Here is a 22,596-nt window from a genome sequence, read left to right on the forward strand (position 1 = left end):
TCCTTCATTGTCTGCTCCCTGATAGTTAGGCTTTCTTTTTTTAAGATTATAATGACTAAGGTGAATCTTAGACTAAGACCAAACACATTGGGTACCTTATATGCTACAACAACACAGTCTGATATTTATTAAGTCCTTTCCGTGTGCTAGGTATATGCTAAATGCTTTACATACATTAGCTCATTTAATTTTCACAATATCCTATGAGGTACCTACCGACATTCCTATGTTACAGATGAGGAAATTGAGATAGAGAGAGGTTAATGACCAACGTTACTTACGGGACTAAGCCGGGAATTGAACCCAGAAAATCTGTCCCCGGAGTGCGCAGGCCATTATCTACTGATAAAGTATAAAGGTAGGAGATAGAGCCACATTCGTACAAAATGACAGTAGAGGTGACAGAGGGAGGTTTGTAAAGCAAAAAGCCTCAGGGCCAAGACCGCTGAGATGCCAAGCCTGGAAGCACTGTATTCCCACTCGAGGCTTCCTTTCTGCTTTATTTTCCACGCTCCAGTGTTCCTCTTCTCATATTTAAGATATTTCATTGTTGGTGGCTTCGTCGCTAAACCTGAAATTAAGGCACTAAACCAGCTGATGAAAGGAGCGGGGCGAACCCGAGGTAACCACGGTAACGGTGGCGCGGCTAAAGCCCTGCGCAGGCGCGTTACATCCCAGGCCCGTCTGCCGGCCCCGCCCCTCGGCCTTAGACTCGCTGGGCTGGTAGGGAGTACGGATGTGGGCCGCGGGTGGGGGCGGGAGAGAGGCCGGGGCTGGGCGCCTGCGCAGTCGCCGGGGCGCTGGTGTGATCGAGCTCACGTAGCGAGGGCTGCTGTCGCGGCCTAGAGGTTATAAAAGGGCTAATTGGCTCCCTCTGCTGCCCAGTCGCGCCGCCAGAGGGCTGCGAGAAGGGAGTAGTTAGGCGGCCCGTGTGCAGGCGACAGGGGACTGAAGAGCGCGCCGCCCTCCCATCGCACTTCGCAGGTAAGATGCTCCCCCGATCTTGGGGACTGAGGCTGAGGCCCTTGGGCAGCCGTGGCCCTTCCCGGACGGCTGTGTTGGTCCGGTCCCTGCCCCCTCTGGTGGGATGGCTTGAGGGTGGGGGGTTCTCCAGTTTACCACAGCAGCCTCAGTACCTTCTCTGGAGACTCGGCCCCTCGCCCTGCGCCCCGCCACCCTGGGCTGCCCCAGAGGTCCTTCTGCCCTTTTCCGTGCTCCCCTTCCCACTTCTTCCCTGGTCAGCGCCCCTGACTATTAGCGCTGCTGCAGCCTCTGTCCCCGCCCCGGGGACTCGGACTTTCTTGAATATTCCTTCCCGCGGAGGAATCACCCTGTTGCTTTTCCCGAGCTTCTCTCATACCTGGTCCTCCTTACAAAGCTGAGGGTAACGCGGGGGTGGGGCGTGGGTTTTTGGTCTCTATAGCAGCAGAGAGTTAGCATGTGGTAATGGAGAGCGGATTTTAAAGCTTAGAGCTGAAGCTGAAGCACTCCAGGCATGTTTGCCCTATCGAAGAGTCGTGGGTCTGGGAAGTCGACCTACCCGGAGAAGTTCAGACTTAACTCATCTGTTGGGCGCATCGGTGCTGCTGGAGCAGCTAGACGTAGCCCCGGGCGGCGAGGTTCGGGCTGCGGGTTGAGGAAGTCGGCTGTCAGATCACCCAGGCGTAGGGGAAGCTAGTCTTCTTCCTTCCCTCTTCTTCTACCTAAGTTCTTTAAAGGCACATGAGCTTCTCCCCCACCCCCTCTTTCTCACCAGGGGTTTGCTGCTTTTAAAAGTCCACATCAGTAGAACGAATTCCATGGTTGTGTGAGAACTTGGAGTTGGATTACATGAATGGTCCCCAGCTGTATGTTTTAAGGGGCAGGAAGAATGGTACCATAAGTATGAGACTGTTTCTCCTAAGTAATCGAACGTATTAAATGCAATTCAGTTTTTAGACACTAACATCTTATGCATTCCGGATAGAGTAGAGAAGACTCTTGGAATTTTACACTGTTTGCTTTAAGAAAGGGATGAAGGAGCAGCTAGATCTCCTTTTAGGAATTGATCTGAAAGGCCAAAGAGGCTTGCCAGTGTCAACTTAACTGTTTCTGGTTTCTCCGAGAGCTGTGGCTCTTCGACTTTCCCTTGGAATGCACTCAGAGGGGATGAAATAGCCACTACGTGAGTGGGGGAGGGGAAAAGACGTGGCAGCACTGTTCTTTCATCAACTTTTTGCTCATTTTTTCCCCAAAGGTTTTGGGAAGAAACGTATTTCCCCTTTTAGGTTTAGGCGTAGCTTATGAATGAGGCTGGTCTTTTCCTAAAATAATCAGATGAAATATTCAGTCTGCATGGCAGGAAAGCTGAAATTTAACTTACAAAATATTTTAAAGGGATTTTTCCGATCAAGTTTCTATGGAGAAATGGATACCTTAAGCAGGAAATATTCAAGAAGCTGAAAGTGAACAACCTTGAATATGCTTTGCCTTGATTTGAAATTTAAATAGACATTCCGTGATTTTTCTTTAACTTTGGCTTTTAGCCTGTGAAATGTAATTTCAGAATCTTAAATATGAACTTCAAATTTTACCTTTTCCTTTCTGTGGGAAGCATAGATTTTATCACTTACCTTTAGAAGTCATGACAGTTTGGTTTTGAAGCATTATGCCTGTATTTTAGATAGCGGAGCAAATGCTTCTTACAGATTTAACATAGACTAACTAGGGAAAGGACTACTTTGTCTCTTTTTAGATGGATAATGCTGATGAGTTTTATTTTGAGGTACTGAAAGTGAGGACTTTGGTAAGCAGGTAATTATATTGCCCATTTTGTGTCAGAGTAACTAAGGTAGTAAAACAGATTAAAAAATGTATACAGCTTTTAATTATTGCAGAAAAATTTAGACAGTGCAAAAGACTTTAAAAAAGAAAGTTTTATGTCACCTAGGTAGTCCAGGTTGTTGCAGGTGAATCTTGGCTTTTTGGTAAGGAGATGTTAACCTTTTCTAATACTGCAGAGTGGGTTGTATTTTGACAAGAAGTATTTTTCATAGGGCACTTAAGTTCAAATTCCTGCTTTTATTGCAGAGGTGCAGCCATAAAGCTTGTGAGCCTTCATTTCTGTGGAAGGAATGCCTTATTTTATTTAGGAATTAATTATCAACTAGGGTATAATTACTGCTCTTAGATTTGAAAAATGTGCCCTGTGAGATAACATAGTAGCAGTTCTCAACCTATTTTGAGGTCATAAAATCTATTGAGAATTTGATAGGAGGTGTGGACTCTGGGTCAAAAAATGCAAGTACACAGATCTGTTTGGAATTTTATATGCCTCTTACAGATCCCCTCATAAGTGCATCTATAAATTCTGTTATAAGAACTAAAAAATAAATGAGATATGAAGTTAATCTTTAAGGATATCTAGGTATCTTGAGGCAGTATTTCTTGAATATTTCTGAAAATTGAGCTGGGCTTTGTAGGTCTGACTGGACTTGAGTGTATAGATCACCCTGATGAACTTTTGCTAAGTTTTTACAGGGGTTAATAGGTTGGTAGGAGAATTGTTGAATTGCTAAATTGTTTAGTGAATGAGACATCATATTGGCCATCCCTGCCCCCCCAATATAATTTAACATATCTTTGGTTCTACTCTGAAAGTGGAAAATGCTTGAAGATAAACAGAAATAAATTGCACAGGCCCTTGGCATTAAATTTTATTGCTCTTCTTACGGTGGGATCTTGAATCTTATAATCAAATCGTAATGGTGTGTGTGTGTGTGTGTGTGTATGTATGAATATGAATATATAGGAGACAAGCCAGATAAAGTGTGTATGTGTATTTGTGAAACTAGTTAAAGCTTTATTTGTGTTTCTTCTCGATGAAATTTATTTGTATAAATTGAAGCTATCCTCTCATTAGTTTTCCTCTAGCCAAATATATTGTGCCTCAATAAAAACTGATGAAACTCAAGACTTCTTTAAGGTTACTCCAGCAGTTTTTGAACTTGATATAATGAAAAACATTCCTTTCCCTCATGTTTCTTTGGATGATCAGTGTGACTGTTAGTGTATTTGGTTGGTTATTGGCAAAAAATATAGTTTAGAGATTGATGCTTTTTGCATAGTTGTTATCAGGGAATGAGAACTTGGATTTCTTCTTCTTCCTGCTTAGTGTTTCATATGAATGTGTCCATGTTTTGGTCATTTACGTTTTTTCATTTAAATAGTAATATTATGACATATCAAATTAATATACTCAGCCTTTCTCTCTTGTTGGGCATTTGAGTTGTTTCTCCATTATAAGTAGTGTGAAGAGAGAAGGCTGTAATTTAGTGGTTTATTTTATCCACCTGTATAGCTACAGTAAACTTTACCCCGTTTTCTTTATATCTGCATTTTTTTAGGAAAAGAAACATGTGACAATAAAACCTTATATCAGTAATTTTTTCTTCCCCCTCAAAGAATTTTCTGGGAGGATTGGACTGTGCTCTAAAAAGATTTTTTAATCTACCTGATAACAACTAAAGCACTTTATAATTTATAAAGTGTTGTTTCATATATTATATAATTAGATCCTTAAAATAATGCTATGATGTAGTTTTATATCATCACCCTTTTACAGATGAAGAAACTGAGGCTCAGAGAAGTCAAGTAATTTGCCCGAGAATACAGTAAGTGGGAGAACTAGGACTTGGACCCAGGTTGTCTGTTCTCTGATTCACATTTCATATTACTTCATATTATTTCCCTGATTATTGGTCACACTGACTCTGAAGTAATAGAAGGGAAAAAAAAATCAATTTAATAGCATACTACCAAGATATTAGAAATATTTTCAACATCTAGAGGTGAAATAATGTAGGGTTCCTGGTTAGTAGTAATTAACTTAGTCATTTCACTCAATTTAATTTTAAAAGCATTTGTAATGTGCCCAGTAAACTATGGGAGAATCAAAGGAGTGATAAGAAATGTTTCATAGGAGAAATAGGACATGCAAGTTATATGGTAGGCAAATATGTTACTAACATTTTACTTGATGTTAAATCTAAATAAGTGCTGAATGGAAACCCATAGCTAGATTCACCTCCTCTGCAACCATGAATTCATTTTTCCCTCTTCTAGTATATGTGGTTTTATTTCGTATATCTTTTCCTCAACTTGACAACTTTGAATCTGGCATTAGGAAAAAGACGGAATTGGAAGGCTAGAAAGGGAAGAGGGAGACTAGGTTAAAGAAAAACGGAATTTTTGCAGGAGAGCCATGGGAGCGATGACATTGAGGTAAAGTATATCTGGGCCTCAGAGCTATAATCCATCTATTAGGAGGAGAGGGCTGCTAAAGCCAGTTCCAGGTATTCTGTTGTGGACTAATGGGCCCTAGCCTGAATGGATTGTGGTCAGAGATTAAAAGTATATATAACCTCCTTTGTGTTAGGAATGGTCTTTAAGAAATACAGGTACATATGGGAATTTGTTCCTCATTTATGCAGAGTGCGTTCAACAAAAGTTAGTTTCTCTAGATGTTTTCCATTCCAGGTATCATAGTTACTTTATTTTGGAACTACGGTAAGACCCAAGAATTAGTAATCAACAACTATAAAATAAAAAGGCATTGAACATTGATATGAAACGTCAAATAGAACAGTATGTCCTATTGTGCATATTTATACCAACAACAGAAATGGACTCTATAAGCATATTGTTAACATTTTGGGAAAAGACGCTTTTGTAAGATTTCTGGGGAGTAAGTAATAGAAATGGAAACTTGTAAAGTATTAATCACTAATTTTCAGATGTCTATTTTAATCTATTTTCTGTCTGTTTTTCCAAGTATATTTTTATAAGATTCTTCGCCTCAGTACCTAGCTCTATTGCCCTAATCATTTCTCAAGCTTTTCAACCATGAATTGTTTTCTGAAATTTTTAAAGAATTTTGGTTAAGAAGGGAAATTTATATACAAAGTCTGGACTAGTGTTTAGTTTTAGAGAAATTAAAGTGTTCTCCTTGATTCTTTTTTTTTTAAATTGAGGTAACAGTGGTTTATAACATTATATAAGTTTCAGGTATACATCATTATATTTCAATTTCTGTGTAGTCTCCTTGATTCTATATTGTGATCATTAAGTATTTATCAATCATCTGTTATTATGTACTGAACACTGTGCTGGAAGAGTCGTGATAACTTCTTGTTTGAAATAACATACAGAATGGAGGACAGTTACATAAATTTACATGTTTATTTTATTTGAGAGTAGTAAATATTGATTTAACTGGTTTTAAGTAGACTCAAGACTTCTTTTACACTTTAATCTTATACTAAATTTGCGTATTTAATTCCTTCAAAAAATGATCAACAGTGTTTATTTTAGTGTTTCTAAAACCTAGTTGTTGAATTTAGGACCTCAAAGCATTACTTGCTGTGTATGTATGGCCTTTGTTCTTACCCCCTTTTTCCAGCAACCTCCCCTCTTTTTTTTTTTTTAATCCAGGCAAGATTTTATTCATATTCAAAAGTTGCATGAAGACATTCTCAAATTTACATGGTCTCAAATTTACCAATCTTTTAACCTCAAAGATATTTTGAGACTAGATCTCAATTTACCATGTTTGAATTTTAAAAATCTTAAATAATGATGTTTTTTGAAAACAGTGAACAGTGATCATAGCTACCAAGTGTTAGAGTTTTATAAGTAAATAAAACACCGATGCATGGCATAATAAGGGTGATTACTAATAAGTTAAAGTAATTGATATATTTTAACAACTTTATTGAGGTATAATATATCATAAACTGCACATATTTACAGCATACAGTTGACAAAAGTATATACTCATGAAATTGTCAATGCAATCAAGATAAGGAACATATCCATCACCTTCAAGAGTTTTCTTGTGACTCTTAGTAATCCCTCCCTCCTCTGCTTTGTGCCCTATCCTCATCCCCAGGAAACTGTGGATCTTTCTCTTACACTTAAGATTAGTTTGTATTTTCTAGAGTTTTCTATAAATGGAGTCATATAGCATGTACTCTTTTTAGTCTAGCTTCTTACACTCAGCATGATTATTTTGAAATTCATGCATGTTGTTAAGTGTTCATTCCTTTTTAATGCTGGGTAGTATTACATTGTATGGCTATACCACAATTTTTTTTTTGGTCCGTTTATCAGTTGATGGGCATTTGAGTTGTTTCCAGCTTTGTGTGTGTGTGTGTGTGTGTGTGTGTGTGTCTGTGTGTGTGTGTGAGGAAGACCAGCCCTGAGCTAACATCCAATGCCAATCCTCCTCTTTTTTGCTGAGGAAGACTGGCCCTGGGCTAACATCCATGCCCATCTTCCTCTACTTTATATGGGACACCACCACAGCATGGCTTGCCAAGCGGTGCGTCGGTGTGCGCCCGGGATCCGAACTGGTGAACCCCAGCACGCCGCAGTGGAGCGTGCGCACTTAACTGCTTGTGCCACTGGCTGGCCCCTGTTTCCAGCTTTTAACTGTTATAAATAAAGCTGCTATGAACATTCCTGTACAGTCTTTGGAGGGATATACACTTTCTTTTCTCTTGTGTAAATATATAGGAGTAGAATAGCTACATCATGTGTGATAGGGAAATATTTTTTCCCAGTCTGTGGCTTGTCTTCATTCTTTTAACAATGTGTTTCAAAGAGCAGGATCTGTCTCTACTCACGGATGGTGTGTCTGTGTAGAAAATGTGAAAGATTGTTCAAAAAAGCTCTTGATCTAATAAGTGAATTCAGCAAGGTTGAAGGACAGGAGGTCAATATTACAACAATCGTATTTCTATATACTAGCAATGAACAATTAGAAATTATAATTTAAAAATACCATCTCGGGCCGGCCCTGTGGCTTAGCAGTTAAGTGCGCACGCTCCGCTGCTGGTGGCCCGGGTTCGGATCCCAGGCGCGCACCGACGCACCGCTTCTCTGGCCATGCTGAGGCTGCGTCCCACATACAGCAACTAGAAGGATGTGCAGCTATGACATACAACTATCTACTGGGGCTTTGGGGGGAAAAAAAATAAAACTATAAAAAAAGAAAAATATAGCTTTGTTTAAAAAAAAATAAAATAAAAAGTACCATCTCAATAGCACCAAAACCAATGAAATACTTAAGTATTAACTTTACAAAATATGTGCAAGATTTGTATACTGAAAATTACAAAACAATGATGAAAGAAACCAAAGAAGGCCTAAATAAATGGAGAGATATACCATATTCATGGATTGGAAGACTCAATATTGTTAAGATAACCATTCTTCCTAAACTGATCTATAGATTCAGTGCATTTCCAGTCCAAGTCCAGCAGGATTTCTTATAGAAACTGACAACTGGGGCCGGCCCCGTGGCTTGGTGGTTAAGTGAGCGCGCTCCAGTGCTGGCGACCCAGGTTCGGATCCCGGGCTCGCACCGACGTGCTGCTTCTCCGGCCATGCTGAGACCGCGTCCCACGTACAGCAGCTAGAAGGATGTGCAGCTATGACATACAACTATCTACTGGGGCTTTGGGGGAAAAAATAAATAAATAAAATCTTTAAAAAAAAAAAAAAAAAAAAAAAAAAGAAACTGACAACTGATTCTAAATTGATATGGAAAGACAAAGGAACTAGAAAAGGTAAAACAATTTTGAAAAGTAGAAGAAAGTTGGAAAACTCACACTACCTGATTTCAATACCATATAGCTGCAATACTCAAGACAGTGTGGTATTGGAGAAAAGATAGGCGTATAGATCAGTGGAACAAAGTAGAGAATCCAGACACACAAAAATGGTCAATTAGTTTTTGACAAAGGTATAAAGGCAATTCAGTAGAGAAAGGATAGTCTGGAAGAGTTGGATATTCATATAAAAAAAAAAATCTCTTTTATTTGGCACTTACTATCCCCCATTAGACATTGTGCACCCCCCTGCCCAGGAATTTATATAAATGTTGGGATGAATGACACAGAGGCATCAATGGATATGAAATACGAAATGAAGTTTTCTCACACAGTAAACTGAAAAAGGATTCGTCAAGGACAAGGGCTTAGGTTTAGAATGAAGCAAGAGTGAGGCAGGGTGCTTGATTTTACTTTTTATTGTGGCTAGAAGGAGGGACCTGTGTGATAGTTCCCATGTGTGGGATTTACGTGGTTTTAATTTCTCACCAATGCCAAGGGAGGGAACGGCTTAGCTTTCTTACTGACTTACCCAGATGTGGGGCAAAAGGAGAAGGGAAGTAGGGCTTCAAAGCAGTTAGCACACAAACATCAAAATAGAATCTTTTTCTTTATTACAGCCTCAATGCAAAAAATACATTCTATGTAAAAACTAGTTCAAAATGGTTCATAGACCTGGAGATAAAACCTAAAGCTATAAAATGTCTTGAAGAAAATATAAAACAAAATCTTTTTGACCTTGGGTCAGGCAGAGATTTCTTAGATGTGATACCAAAAGCATGATCCATAAATAAATTGATAAATTTGACTTCATCAAAATTAAGAACTTCTGCTGTTTGAAATATAGTGTTATGAGAATGAAAAGACAAGCCACACACAGGGAGTAAATATTCTCCTATCACATATCCGACAAAGGACTTGTATCCAGGATATATAAAGAACTCACAAAATTCGATAATAAGTAAACAAAAGCCTAATTTAAAATTTGGCAAAAGATTTAAGTGGAAACTTTACCAAAGAAGATATATGGACAGCAGATAAACACACCAAAAGGTATTAAACATCATTAGTAATTATGACTTTGCAAATTAAAACCATAATGAGATACCACTATACACCTAGTGAGAAAATTAAGAAATTAAGAGACATGGAGGAAAAAAAGAAAAATGACAATACCAAATGCTGATGAGAATATGGAGCAATTGGAGCCTTTATCCACTGCTGATGGTAATGTAAATGTATAGTGACTTTAGAAAAACGTTGGCATTTCTTCATAAAGGTAAAGACACGCTTACCATACAACCCAGCATTCCTACTTCCAGGTATTTGCTTAGTGAAACAAGAATTTATGTTGATTTCTTTTTTTTGTTTGTTTTTCACTTCAATTTTATTAAAATATGCTGAGTCAATACATCAGAATTTTAGAGCAGAACAATATGACGTTTGTCAAACAACATTATGTACTGCTAATCTGATGATGTTCACTCAAGTTAGGTATGACATGTTACACATTCATTAGAGTCATTGCGATTCACATGAACAAAACAATTATAAATAATCCAAGATGACAAGTTAAGACACAAATAATAGAATTATTTGAGAGAAAGTGGGCTATCTTGAATTTTTTCAGTAAGAGAGATTGGTCCCTGACAAAAGCAAAATGCTGTATTAAAAAAAGTCTTGGGGCTGGCCCCGTGGCTTAGTGGTTAAGTGTGCTCGCTCCGCTACTGGCGGCCCGGGTTCGGATCCCGGGCGTGCACCGACGCACTGCTTCTCTGGCCATGGTGAGGCAGCGTCCCACATGCAGCAACTAGCAGGATGTGCAACTATGACGTACAACTATCTGCTGGGGCTTTGGAGAAAAAAAAGGAGGAGGATTGGCAGTGGATGTTAGCTCGGAGCCGGTCTTCCTCAACAAAAAGAGGAGGATTAGCATGGATGTTAGCTCAGGGCTGATCTTCCTCAAAAAAAAAAAAAAAAAGTCTTAATTATTGGAGGCAGGACAATCACTTGGACCAAATAATCTGAAGAATTCCTCAAAAGTAATCTAGCTAATTGAAATTTTAATCCTTAATTTTAATCAACAAATCTTATTTTCCAGAAACTTCTCTTATAAAACATGTTGTAGTTTCTAAAACAATCTACTGATTTATACATATAATAATAAAGATTTTTTCACTTATGATTTTTACCTCATGCCAACACCCAAGACACACTTGTTCATTTGTATAATGTTTTACCTTCTAGTAAAGATAATGCAAGTATGTTATGATAGTGCTAGACATTGTTCATTTATAAAAATGTTTTTTTTTTTTTAAGATTTATTTATTTATTTTTCCCCCCAAAGCCCTAGTAGATAGTTGCATGTCACAGCTGCACATCCCTCCAGCCGCTGCATGTGGGACGCGGCCCCAGCATGGCCGGAGAAGCGGTGCGTCGGTGCGCGCCCGGGATCCGAACCCCGGGGTGCCAGCAGCGGAGCGTGCGCACTTAACCGCTAAGCCACAGGGCTGGCCCGTCATTTATAAATATTATAGCAGCAAGAGATGAAAACTAAACAGAGCTAAGATGAAAGTATATAGCTACTAAAATAATTCAGGGAATCACCTTGCTAGATTGATGCAATTGTTTCGGCAAATAAATAATGTACTGGGATATGTATAGTGGTTCTGTATCTGATTGTGAAGAGAAATTTACAGTTAATGTGCTGGAGGAGGAGTCAAAATTATCATGGTAGTAGACATAAGGACTAAATGTAATATGGTATCCTAGATAGGATACTAGAATAGAAAAAGGACATTATTCTAAACTATGTATTTTAGTTAATAATTTATCAGTATAAATTCATGAACTGTGACAAATGTCACATACTAATGTAAGATATTAATAATACGGAAACTGAGGGGGGTATGGGGACTTTCTGTACATCACAGCTTCACAATGTTTTGTAAATACAAATGTATTCTAAAGTAAAATGTTTGTTAAAAAAGAAAACGGGGCCAGCCTGGTGGTGCAGGCGGTTAAGTGCACGTGCTCCGCTGCAGTGGCCCGGGGTTCGCCGGTTTGGATCCCGGGTGCGCACCAACGCACTGCTTGGCAGGCCGTGCTGTGGCAGCATCCCATGTAAGGTGGAGAAGGATGGGCGCGGATGTTGGCCTGGGGCCAGTCTTCCTCAGCAAAAAAAAAAAAAAAAAAAAGAAGAAGAAGAAGAGGATTGGCGGATGTTAGCACAGGGCTGATCTCACACACACACAAAAAAGAGAAAACAGAAACAAAACAGTTGACAATACTTGCGTTGCCTAGTTGGGTGTGTATGTGTTTAGTTGTTGCTATGATTTCTATTTTTTTAAAACAGCTTTGTTGAGATGTAATTCACATACCATACAATTTACCTTTTAAAGTGTACAATTCAGTGGTTTTTAATATATGCAGAGTTATGCAACTGTCATAACAATCAATTTTAGGAAATTTTTATTATTCCAAAAAGAACCCCTAGATCCGTTAGCAATCACTCCTGTCCTCCTCCCACTCCCCCAGCCCTAGGCAACCACTAAGCTACTTTTTATCTCTGTAGATTTTTTTTTTCAGGTAGCATAATGTTTTCAAGGTTCATTTGTGTTGTGGCATGTATCAATACTTCATTTCTTTTTATGGCCAAATAGCATTCCATTGTATGGATGTACCATTATTTTGTCTATCCATTCATCAACTGATGGACATATGGGTTGTTTCCACCCTTTTAGCTATTATGAATAATGCTGCTAAGAACATTCATGTGCAAATATTTGTGTGGACATGTGTTTTCATTTCTTTTGGGTATAGACCCAGGAGTGGAATTGTTGGGTCATATGGTAACTCTATGTTTAACTTTTTTTTGGAACTGAAAAACTGTTTTGCAAACAGTTTACATTTTGTTACATAATGTTTTGCAAACCATTTTACATTCCCATCAGCAATGTATGAGTGTTCCAATTTCTCCACATCTTTAGTCAACAATTTCTTATTTTCTGTCTTTTTCACTATAGTTATTCCAGAGGCTGTGAAGTGGTATCTCATTGTGGTATTGATTTGTACTTCCATAATAACTAATGATGTTGAGTGTTTTTTCATATACTTCTTTGCCATTTGTGTATCTTCTTTGGAGAAATGTCTCTTCAAATACTTTTCCCATTTAAATAATGGATTATATGTATTATTTTATTGTTGAGTTCTAAGAGTTCTGTATATCTTCTAGGTCCTAAACCTTTATTAGAGAGATGATCTGTAATTTTTTCCCCCATTCTGTGGGTTGTCTTTTCACTTTCTTGAAGAACAAAACTTTAAAATTTTGAGGAAATCCAATTTATCTAATTTTTTCTTTGGCTTCTTGTGCTTTAAGTGTTATATCTAAGAAACTGTTGCCTAGGTGTTATGTCTAATTGCCTAATCAAGGTTATGAAGATTTACACCTATTTTTTTCCTAAGAGAATTATAGTTTTAAACTTCAAAATAGTCTTTGACCCATTTTAAGTTAATTTTAGGGTCAATTTAAAGTTTTCTTAAGTTTATTCCCAGGTAATTAACGTATTGGTTGCTATTGCAAAGGAGATCATTTTTTATTGCTTCCTGTCATTGGTTATTGTTTGTATAAAAAGATCCTTTTTTAAAGGGAATGCCATTTTTTCCAAATGTTTGTTTTTCAAGTAGGATAAGTTGCTTTAAAAATTCAGTCTTTAGGGGCTGGCCCCATGGCTTAGCGGTTAAGTGCGCACACTCTGCTGCTGGCGGCCAGGGTTTGGAACCGCGGGCGTGCACTGACGCACCGCTTCTCCGGCCATGCCGAGGCCACGTCCCACATACAGCAACTAGAAGGACGTGCAGCTATGACATACAACTATCTACTGGGGCTTTGGGGGAAAAATAAATAAATAAATAAAATTAAAAAAAAAAATTCAGTCTTTAGGGGTTGGCCTGGTGGTGTAGTGGTTAAGCGCTCCACTTTGGCGGCCGGGGTTCGAAGGTTTGGATCCTTGGCCTGGACCTATGCATCACTCATCAAACCATGCTGTGGCGGTGTCCCACATAAAAAATGAAGGAAGATGGGCACCGGTGTTCCTCTTTTTGCTGAGGAAGATTGACAAGAGATGTTAGTTCAGAGCCAATCTTCCTCACCAAAAAAAAAAAAAAAAAACATCAGTCTTTAGTGAAGTTTCACTGAAAATTCTGCTTTTGGAATAGTTTGCCTTTCACCTAATAGTCCTTATTTAAGCTTAAAAAATCTAAAATGTATATTGTACAAAATTTTACTTTTCATTTGTATCCTTTGGGTGGTGAAGATGCTACAGTTGTCTTATCAGGACTTCTCATGTTAATCAAAAATAGATGAAATTTGTTTTGGAGCAAAAGGGATTGTTGGTATTATTATGCCAGCTAGTAAAGCTGTGGAGTTGATCATTTGGATTTTGCTAACTCGGTCCATGGTTTGAATTTCTCTGTTCACTTTAGTGCTACTTTGACTTTGATTTTTAGCTCACTTATTTGTTTATTCATAAAAATAGAAATTTTCTATTAAAAATACTTTAGAATACGTAAAAATATGTATTAAAAATATATTAAAGAAAACGCAGAAGTTGAGTGAAGAAAGCTGACTGTGATCCCACCTTTCAGACAATAAACATTTTTTAGAGTTTTTTAAATTACTGTATAAAGTTTTAAAGTTTTTATGTATATATCCAAATGTTCTTTAAACTTAGAAATTAGGCTTTAAAACCTCCTCACATATATATTTAGCACTCTCCAAATTAGAAAACAAACCTAGTTTTAAGAGTTGAAATCTCTAAAGGATTGCTGTTTTTTATATTATTGCTGTGTTTTTAAATACTCTAACCAATATTTATTGATATTCGTTCTTTGAAATATACAGTTTCATTAATATAACCAGTTTATACAACCAAGAGAAGATACTGCAAATTCTTTCTTAAAATGGGAAATATATATACTACGTTAATATTTGGAAATACTAGCATTTGTGAGCAACAAAGAAAGCATGTATAATTTAATTTTTACTTCTTTTCCTTCTTCCCTGCCATTGCCTCTGTCCATTCTCTTCTCCCACTCCAATTCCTCTGCTAGTAGATTGGGTTACTTTCTCCTTCTCACTGTCTTAGCTCAGGGTTGAGGTTGGCTGGGTTTCCCACCATTCTCCAAGTCTTTTCTTTTTCCCTGTCCCTTGGGGCACCCTTGTCAACAAATCCAGCTATTCTTGAATTCTTGCCCCACATCTAAAAGTAACATTTCTTAGGTGTCTTCTATGTGATGTGCTAGGTATCATCCTAGGCACTTTCATCTAAATTACTGCTGTTTTTTTTATTACTCTTGGCAGTCAAATTTGGTCTCATATTTTGATACTTTACCTTTTTGCTTATTCTGCTTCCTGTTAAAGGGACCACCAAATAAAGGTGGACATTATTGATGAATCTAACTAATTTGGGGGGCTCTAAATATCACTTACAGTAAATTTTTTATATTCTCTATCTTGGGAACAAGAATCTTGACCTTTTTTCCTTCATTGGGAAATATATGCATTTCTAACTAAAGTGTTTGAAATACTTGAGAGGTATATTATAGTTTAAAATATACAGTAAAAGTCAGTGATGAATGGCACCATTTTAACAATAATAAGAATCTTTCTCAAACCTTCATCAGCTTACATTTTTTTGTAAAATGTTTCTGGTTTAGGGGAACTTGGCTTTACTAGTTGAAGCAGGAACTTGAAACATTGAGTTTAACTTCAATTATGAATCCAAATTCCAATTTAATTCTTTTTAAAAGTGGATTAAAATCACATTTATTCTTAAACTCTGTATCTCTGATATAGAAGTAGCACTTATTGGATCTGTAACAATTGAGCAAAAAAATTTAAAATATCATTGAAAAATATTGCTTTTTGGTGGTAGGGAATAGAGAGGGATAAATACATGAGAATTATTTAACTTATTTTGCCTATAAACATATTAACTAGAGGATTGATGAGAGAAACTATATTAATTAGGACTCTGGGTTAAACAGAAACTCAACTCATACTAGCGCATAGTAGAATTTATTTAAGTATTGTGGGGACAGGGAGTTGTCTTAACAACTGAGTTCAGGAGTATGATTAGACTTGACGAATAGCTGGAACATCAGAATGTTTTCTTCTCTCTCTTGTATGTCATCTTCTCTGCATATCTGCTTCATTTTTTAATCTTCTAGATAAGCTTCATTTGCTTTTTGACCTGTATGTCAAAACTTGGTTCTCCTGAGTTTTGTTTCTATAGTTCGGGCATTCAAAGAGTGCCTACCATTTCTTTCTCGGTTTCATTTTCGAGATTTCCAGGAAAGAACTTTGAATAGCCACTTGATTATGGAGAAGTATCATGCTATATAACATGACTGCTGAAAGTATGGGGATGAATTAAAGGTAGAGGGGGGCACTTTCCAGAAGAAAGAGAGTAGGGGTGGTAGAGGTGCCAAATAGCCGCAAACAAGAGGTGTATGTTTTTGAAGTGATCTTATCTTCAGGTTCTTTCTGACAGCGAAGACTTTGAACTTTGGAAGAACCTCCAAAAGATAGCCTGTGTAGCGCTTTGAGTTAAGGGCAATATCTTGATTTAGAGCTTCTTTCCAACCGAATCTTGAAATGCTGTTCAGTTGGAATTATACCAATGACAGAGGGTTCGCTGCTCAGGTACAGAAAGCTATGGAAAAGAGGCTAGCATGATTTCTGAGTTTTTGATAGAAAAGTTTGTCATACCATTAAAGCAAGTGTCCATCAGATTGCAAGTGTTAGAGATGTAGCTCACTCTCTTGGGGAGCAGAAGTGTGACTGGAATTCATGGAGTTAAGTTAAAACAAATGGCAATTTGCAGAGGGATTATAGGGAAGAACAGAAATATAACTAGTTCTATTAGTAATCACATTTAGTTGTCTTGGAAAATCCATCCTGCTTATATGGAAGAGACATGCCAAGTCTTGATTATACTACATTGTAATGGCCTGAATTAGAAGCCTGAATTTGTCTTGGTCTTTTGCATTGACCATAAAAACTGTCAAAAAGACTAAAGTGTAACACAGATGTCAGGAAGACCAACAGTTGAATATGGGATTTGTATGAGGAAAAATAAACTTAAAGCTGGAGACCTCTAAAACAAGGTTTTGAACAGTTGTGGAAGGTGTGGAGAGACTGTTAGGAGGAGGCCTGTGGAAAATTTTTGATGTCAGAAAGTTTAGAATATCAAGCATTCTTTAGTCTGCCTTATTAATTTTTGAATTATTTGTCTGGGAAAGACAAACTTTTTTAAATGTCTCAATTTTTTTCTTGGAAGAAAAATGTTAGACCAAGAGGCTAACAGAATTATTTGCTAGACGCCCTGTTCTAGTAATTCATTGAATAACATATATACAATTCAATGAATTGTAACTCAAAGGTTTAAATATTTACAATGTAGTAGAACTGTTTTAAAATCTGTTCCCAGGTTTGATTGACCTGTGAGTGTGTGGGACTGGACTTTCCTGGAAAAAGGACTGCAGGAAAGTTTTGGATAAATAGTACACTTTGCAATTTATTTTTATCCAGGCCTACCTGAGAATATGTTTCCCAGGAAGATTTCTTCCATACTACTTTTTCCTTAGTTTTAAAAATATAATATGCATATCAAACATTATATGTAATATACATGTATATTATAAAAATTAGATAATAAACACTCATGAACCTGCCATCCAACCAAGAACCAAAATATTATCAGTAAAATTACTGTTCTAGCACTACATTTTATTCCAGTATAAATTTCTTTGTATCTTTGACTCTTATTTGGCTTTCTTCTCTTTCCTCCTTCCTCCCTTCTCTTTCTTTTAATTGAGTCAAGTCTTCTCAGGGAGCTGAGATTTACCTTTCTTTTAAAGGAGATTGCATCCACTTTAACCCATTTAAATTCTGTTTCAAGCTTGTTGGAGAATTTAGAACAGGAGACATTTATGTCTTACTATTTTTGATAAAACTCTAATGTCTTTTGGGATGCTTGACTCTTAGATGCTTATAATGATTTGCTTTGTAAGCTGCTAACTGAATGAAGGTGCAAATAAATGGAAGTGAGACATCATAGGGAAACCATTATGTTTTTAAAACCTGTGATGGGTAAAGATAGGCTTGCCTGTTAACATGTTACTTAAGGTTTCTGAAAGAATGTGGATGAAACATAGTATTAAAGCAGATTAGAGGAACCATTCCCTAGAGTAATTAGAAGTTCAATGATATTTTTCAAAGAATAAGTTGAAGTAAAATCTATTTTAAAGGCAGAGAGCACCTTTTGTGTGATTTCAAACGATGTTTATATCCAGTGGTTCTCAAAGTCTGATCCCCAGACCAGCAGCATCAGCATCATCTGAGAACTTGCTTAAATTATCTAGGTACCTCAGACTTTTAGGTGATTCTCATATAGATAAACTTTGAGAACCACTACTGTACAGGGCTATCTTCATTTTTATTAGCTAGCTTAGGTTAGCATGGTAGTTTGGGGTAATGCTGTATGGATCTGAACTTTCTTTTGCAAGTGACAGAAGTCCAACTTGAACTAGCTTAAGAAAAACGGAATTTATGGGCTCCCTTAGCTGGGTTGGAAGATTATTGAGGTAGCTCACAGATTCAAATAAATGAATGAATGAATAGATTAAAAAAAAAATTGGAAGAATCAGGGCCATGGAGCTTGGAACTGCTTATCTTATATGACTTTGTCCTCTTTATAGATTGGGTTCCTCTGTATCCTTAACGAGTGAGAAAGATGGTCATAGGCAGCTCCAAATTCACATCCTCTGAACTGAGCAATTTCAGAAAGAGCTGCTTTTTACCATTTCACAAGCCCACCACTTAACCGTTGTGTTCATGGGAATGAGGGCTTAGCCTGCGTCATATGTATATCTCTGGGAGGAAGGAGAATAGAAAAGTGTGCTACTCTGACAATGTAGTTCACGACTGGATATCTGGGTTGTTTTCAAATAAGCTTAAAACTATCTTTGAAGCAGAGGGAGAAATCTGGAGGCTTATAGAGTTAGAAAATGGAACATGCTCAAATGTGTATAGTTATTTGTTAGCTACTTTTTTGTGTTAGAGAGTAGTTAACCACTTCATTAAAGGCTTAGGGGTGCCATAATATGGAAGTTGATGTTTTAGGTTTATTATTTTGTATAGAGTTAATTTTTTGTCACTATAAAATTATATTTACACTAGGACATCTGGAAAATATAGAGAAATAGAAAAAAATCACCTGATGTTCTACTGTCCAGAGACAACTACATTTTGGTGAATAGCCTCTGTGTATTTTCTTGCATAGCTATGATCATATTATGATGTTAATTTTTTCTTTGTTATGCTCCATATTTATTTATAACTTTCTGTCAAAGTAGTGGAAACTTAATCTCATCCAATACAGATTCCATCAGTGTTGTATGATGTTAATGTATTTTTTTTAAGACTTTATGTTTTTAGAGCAGTTTTAGGTTCACACAGTACAGAGATTTCCCATATAGTCCCTGCTCCACACACATGCATAGCCTCAACATCCCCACCAGGGTGGTACATTTGTTAGAGCTGATGAATCTGCATTGACACATCGTCAAGTCCATAGCTTATGTTACTCGTTCACTCTTGGTGTTGTATATTCTACTCTCAGTGTTGTATATTCTGTGTGTTTGGACAAATGTATAATGACGTATTCATCATTATGATATCATACACAGTATTTTCACTGCCCTAAAATTCCTCTGTGCTTCACCTATTCACCCCCGCCCCAACCAACCACTGATCTTTTTACCGTCTTTATAGTTTTGCCTTTTCCAGAATGTCATATAGTTGGAATCATACAGTATATAGCTAGCTTTTTCAGATTGGCTTCTTTCACTTAGTAATAGGCATTTAACGTTCCTTCATGTCTTTTCATGGCTTGATAGCTCATTTGTTTTTAGCATTGAATAATATTCTATTGTCTGGATGTACCATAGTTTATTTATCCATTCACCTACTGAAGGACATTTTGGTTGCTTCGAAGTTTTGGCAGTTATGCGTAAAGCTGCTATAAATATTCATGCGCAGGTTCTTGTGTGGACATAAGTTTTCAGCTCCTTTGGGTAAATGCCAAGGAGCACGATTGCTGGATCTTATGGTAAGAGTATGTTTAATTTTTTAAAAAACTGCCAAACTGTCTTCCAAAGTGGCTGTACCATTTTGCATTCCCCCAGCAATGAATGAGAGTCGATGTTAATTTTTAAATCTTGTTTTTCATTTAAATTCACAACTTAAAGGATATGTTCATTTTAAGTTTCTTGATATATAGCACCATCATTAGATATTTTTAATTGTTAATTTGTTTAATTGTTCATTTGATGGGCAAAAAATGGCTATCTTATTTCAATTTTTTGTGTCCTTGATTACTAATAAATGAGCTTTTTTTTTAGTTAACTATTGATAGTTTCTTCTTTTGTGACTTTCTGCACTCTTAATCTACTTATCTATTAACATCTTAGTGGTTTTTTAAATTGATTTATATGAGTTCCTTAAATGAGCTCTATTTTCTTTAGTTTCCTAGTTTGTAGTTTATAACTTTTTTTTAGCATATATAAACCTAAATTATTTTGTGTATTTAAATTCTTCTGACTTTTGATAGGTTGTTTTATTTTTTATTTATTTATTGTTTTGGTGAGGAAGATTAGCCCTGAGCTAACATCTGTTGCCAGTCTTCCTCTTTTTGCTGAGGAAGACTGGCTCTGAGCTAACATCTGTGCCCATCTTCCTCTGTTTTTATGTGGGATGCCACTGCAGCATGGCTTGATGAGTGGTGCGTCTGTACGCGCTGGGATTCAAACCTGCGAACCCTGGGCTGCCAAAGCGGAGCATGGGAACTTAACCACTACGTCTCCGGGCTGGCCCCTGTTTTATCATTTTTAAGTTCAGAAATTCTTTTCTCCTTTCAGAGATTCAATAACTTTTCTGTTATTTTTGTTGTTGATTGTATCTCTTTAATCCATCTAGAATTTATTTTGCAGCATGATATAAGGTAAATGTATATTTGTTCTTCATGTGATTAATGCTTTGAATTTTCATATAAGCTCTATCATTCTTAAAATGCAATCTTCAAGCTTCCTTTTAGTAATTTCTGTATGCTAATGGTTCTCTTGATTCATTGTGAGGTTTAAGGACAATGAAAGATGACAAAGAAACTTTAGTGACAATATGTTTTAGCAATGAAAAAATGATAATAACCTCTTATCTGACAAATCTAAACTTTCTATCAGAGTTAAACATTTAGACAACATTTCTGATTAGCCTTCTGTTAGTACAGCAAAAGCATTTTTATTTTCTGGAAATAACATTTATTCATGAAGAAAATTATGGCAGAAATCTGCTTAAACAGTGAGAAGATTCTAGACTATTCGGACAGCCCAGGATTTTAAAAAAGCCTTGTGCTTTGGCAGGAGCCCAGGAGAGGAAGTGTCTGCATCTGCTACATTCTAGAAGCCTTCCCAAAGAGTTACTGTAAAGCAGCCAAGAGAGCAGTGTATTTCACTGCTGTGTGGTTCTGGAAGTATCTGGAAGTTTGCGGCAAACTTGAGGGAGGAGACTTAGGAGTACTTCCAGGATGTCAGTTTCTGTGATGATCTATTTTTATCGAGATTCAAGTTAGGGGAAAGTGGGGTTATTTTTCTGCAGAATGGGGAGCTTTCCAATGTGGACTTGAACCTGTTGATTAGGTGAAGTCACTTGGGAAGAGTCAGAGGTGTCTGCACAAAGAGGAATGAATAGGGTGAAAATCAGAGTAACCAATGGGAGCGTGTTACTGGGGCAAATAGTACTGTAGTGGTAACTTATTCTCCTGTAAGGTGGTAAGAAAGGCTTCAAGTCCATGTATGTGGTGGAGAAGGAAGAAGAGAAGAGTGCTCCAGGGCATATGGGAAAGCAGCGTAAAATCTTTCTGCTTGTTAGTTGATATCTACAACCGCTATGAAGAATCCATTCTGAAAAAGACAACGCTACGGGAGACAAAGAAAAAAGACAGAGAAGGGCTTTGCTGCCAGGTTTTAAGAAAAATGCCACAGCTATGTACTAAGCTAAGGATTTTTTACATAGAACACAGTAGATAAGAGGAAAAACGCAACACTGCGTCTTTTGAGAGAAATTACTAGCTTAAATCGACTGGATTGTTTATTCTTTTTGGACTCTGTACAACTTTTTAAAAATAACAGCTTTATTGAGATATAATTCATATGGCATACAATTCACCCATTTAATGTTCATGATTCAGTGGTTTATAGTACCTTCCTAGAATTCTTGAACCATCAGTCACCACAGTCAATTTTAGAACATTTTCATCACCCCCAAATCTACAACGTTTAATTGAACTTATTTTAAAATTTAAAGCCATGTAGAGAAAAGATGGAACAAGTTAGGAATTTAAAAGATTAATCAGAAAACTTTGAAACGTTTTTTTCCGTTTTACACATATTCTAACATTTTAGAATATATTTTGATAATATTTAAATTGTCAGTTTAATAAAGTGGTATATTTTTATGGGAAATTCATTGTTTAGATCTAGATCACAGAAAATTTATTTTTCAGGATATCTGAAAGAGGTACTACCATCCAGTTACTCTAATTATAGTAGTAACTAAGGAGAAAAACTCAGGTTGAACTTTTAAGCAATAAATTATCAGGTGATAACAAACGTGTATATTTTTCTTTAACATGAAATATTATTAGTACTCTAATTATATGAAAAATAAGAGAGTAGCTCTTATTAAATTATTAAATCAGTTTACAAGAATTAACAGTTCCATGAGCCACCTTGGGGTCTGACTTAGATTTTGGTCATAAGAAAAATAGATTAGGAACTTTCCTACCCTTTCTTTTTTTTTTTTTCTTTTTTTGGTAATGGCCAC

At 36.9% G+C, this 22,596-nt stretch overlaps 1 protein-coding gene across 3 annotated transcripts in view; it reads left to right on the forward strand.

Moving 5' to 3' along the window:
- Positions 1-843: 843 nt before the first annotated feature.
- P4HA1 (prolyl 4-hydroxylase subunit alpha 1) overlaps positions 844-22,596 on the forward strand; it is an 86,960-nt gene continuing 65,207 nt past the window's right edge. For all 3 annotated transcript variants that reach the window (XM_004426988.3, XM_004426987.3, XM_014784876.2), the window contains exon 1: positions 844-984. The gene's annotated coding sequence lies outside the window, so the exon portion shown is untranslated. The remainder of the gene's footprint in view (positions 985-22,596) is intronic.

Source organism: Ceratotherium simum, chromosome 6 (assembly GCF_057802395.1).
Source record: "Ceratotherium simum simum isolate JZ-2026a chromosome 6, ASM5780239v1, whole genome shotgun sequence".
NCBI lineage: Eukaryota > Metazoa > Chordata > Mammalia > Perissodactyla > Rhinocerotidae > Ceratotherium > Ceratotherium simum.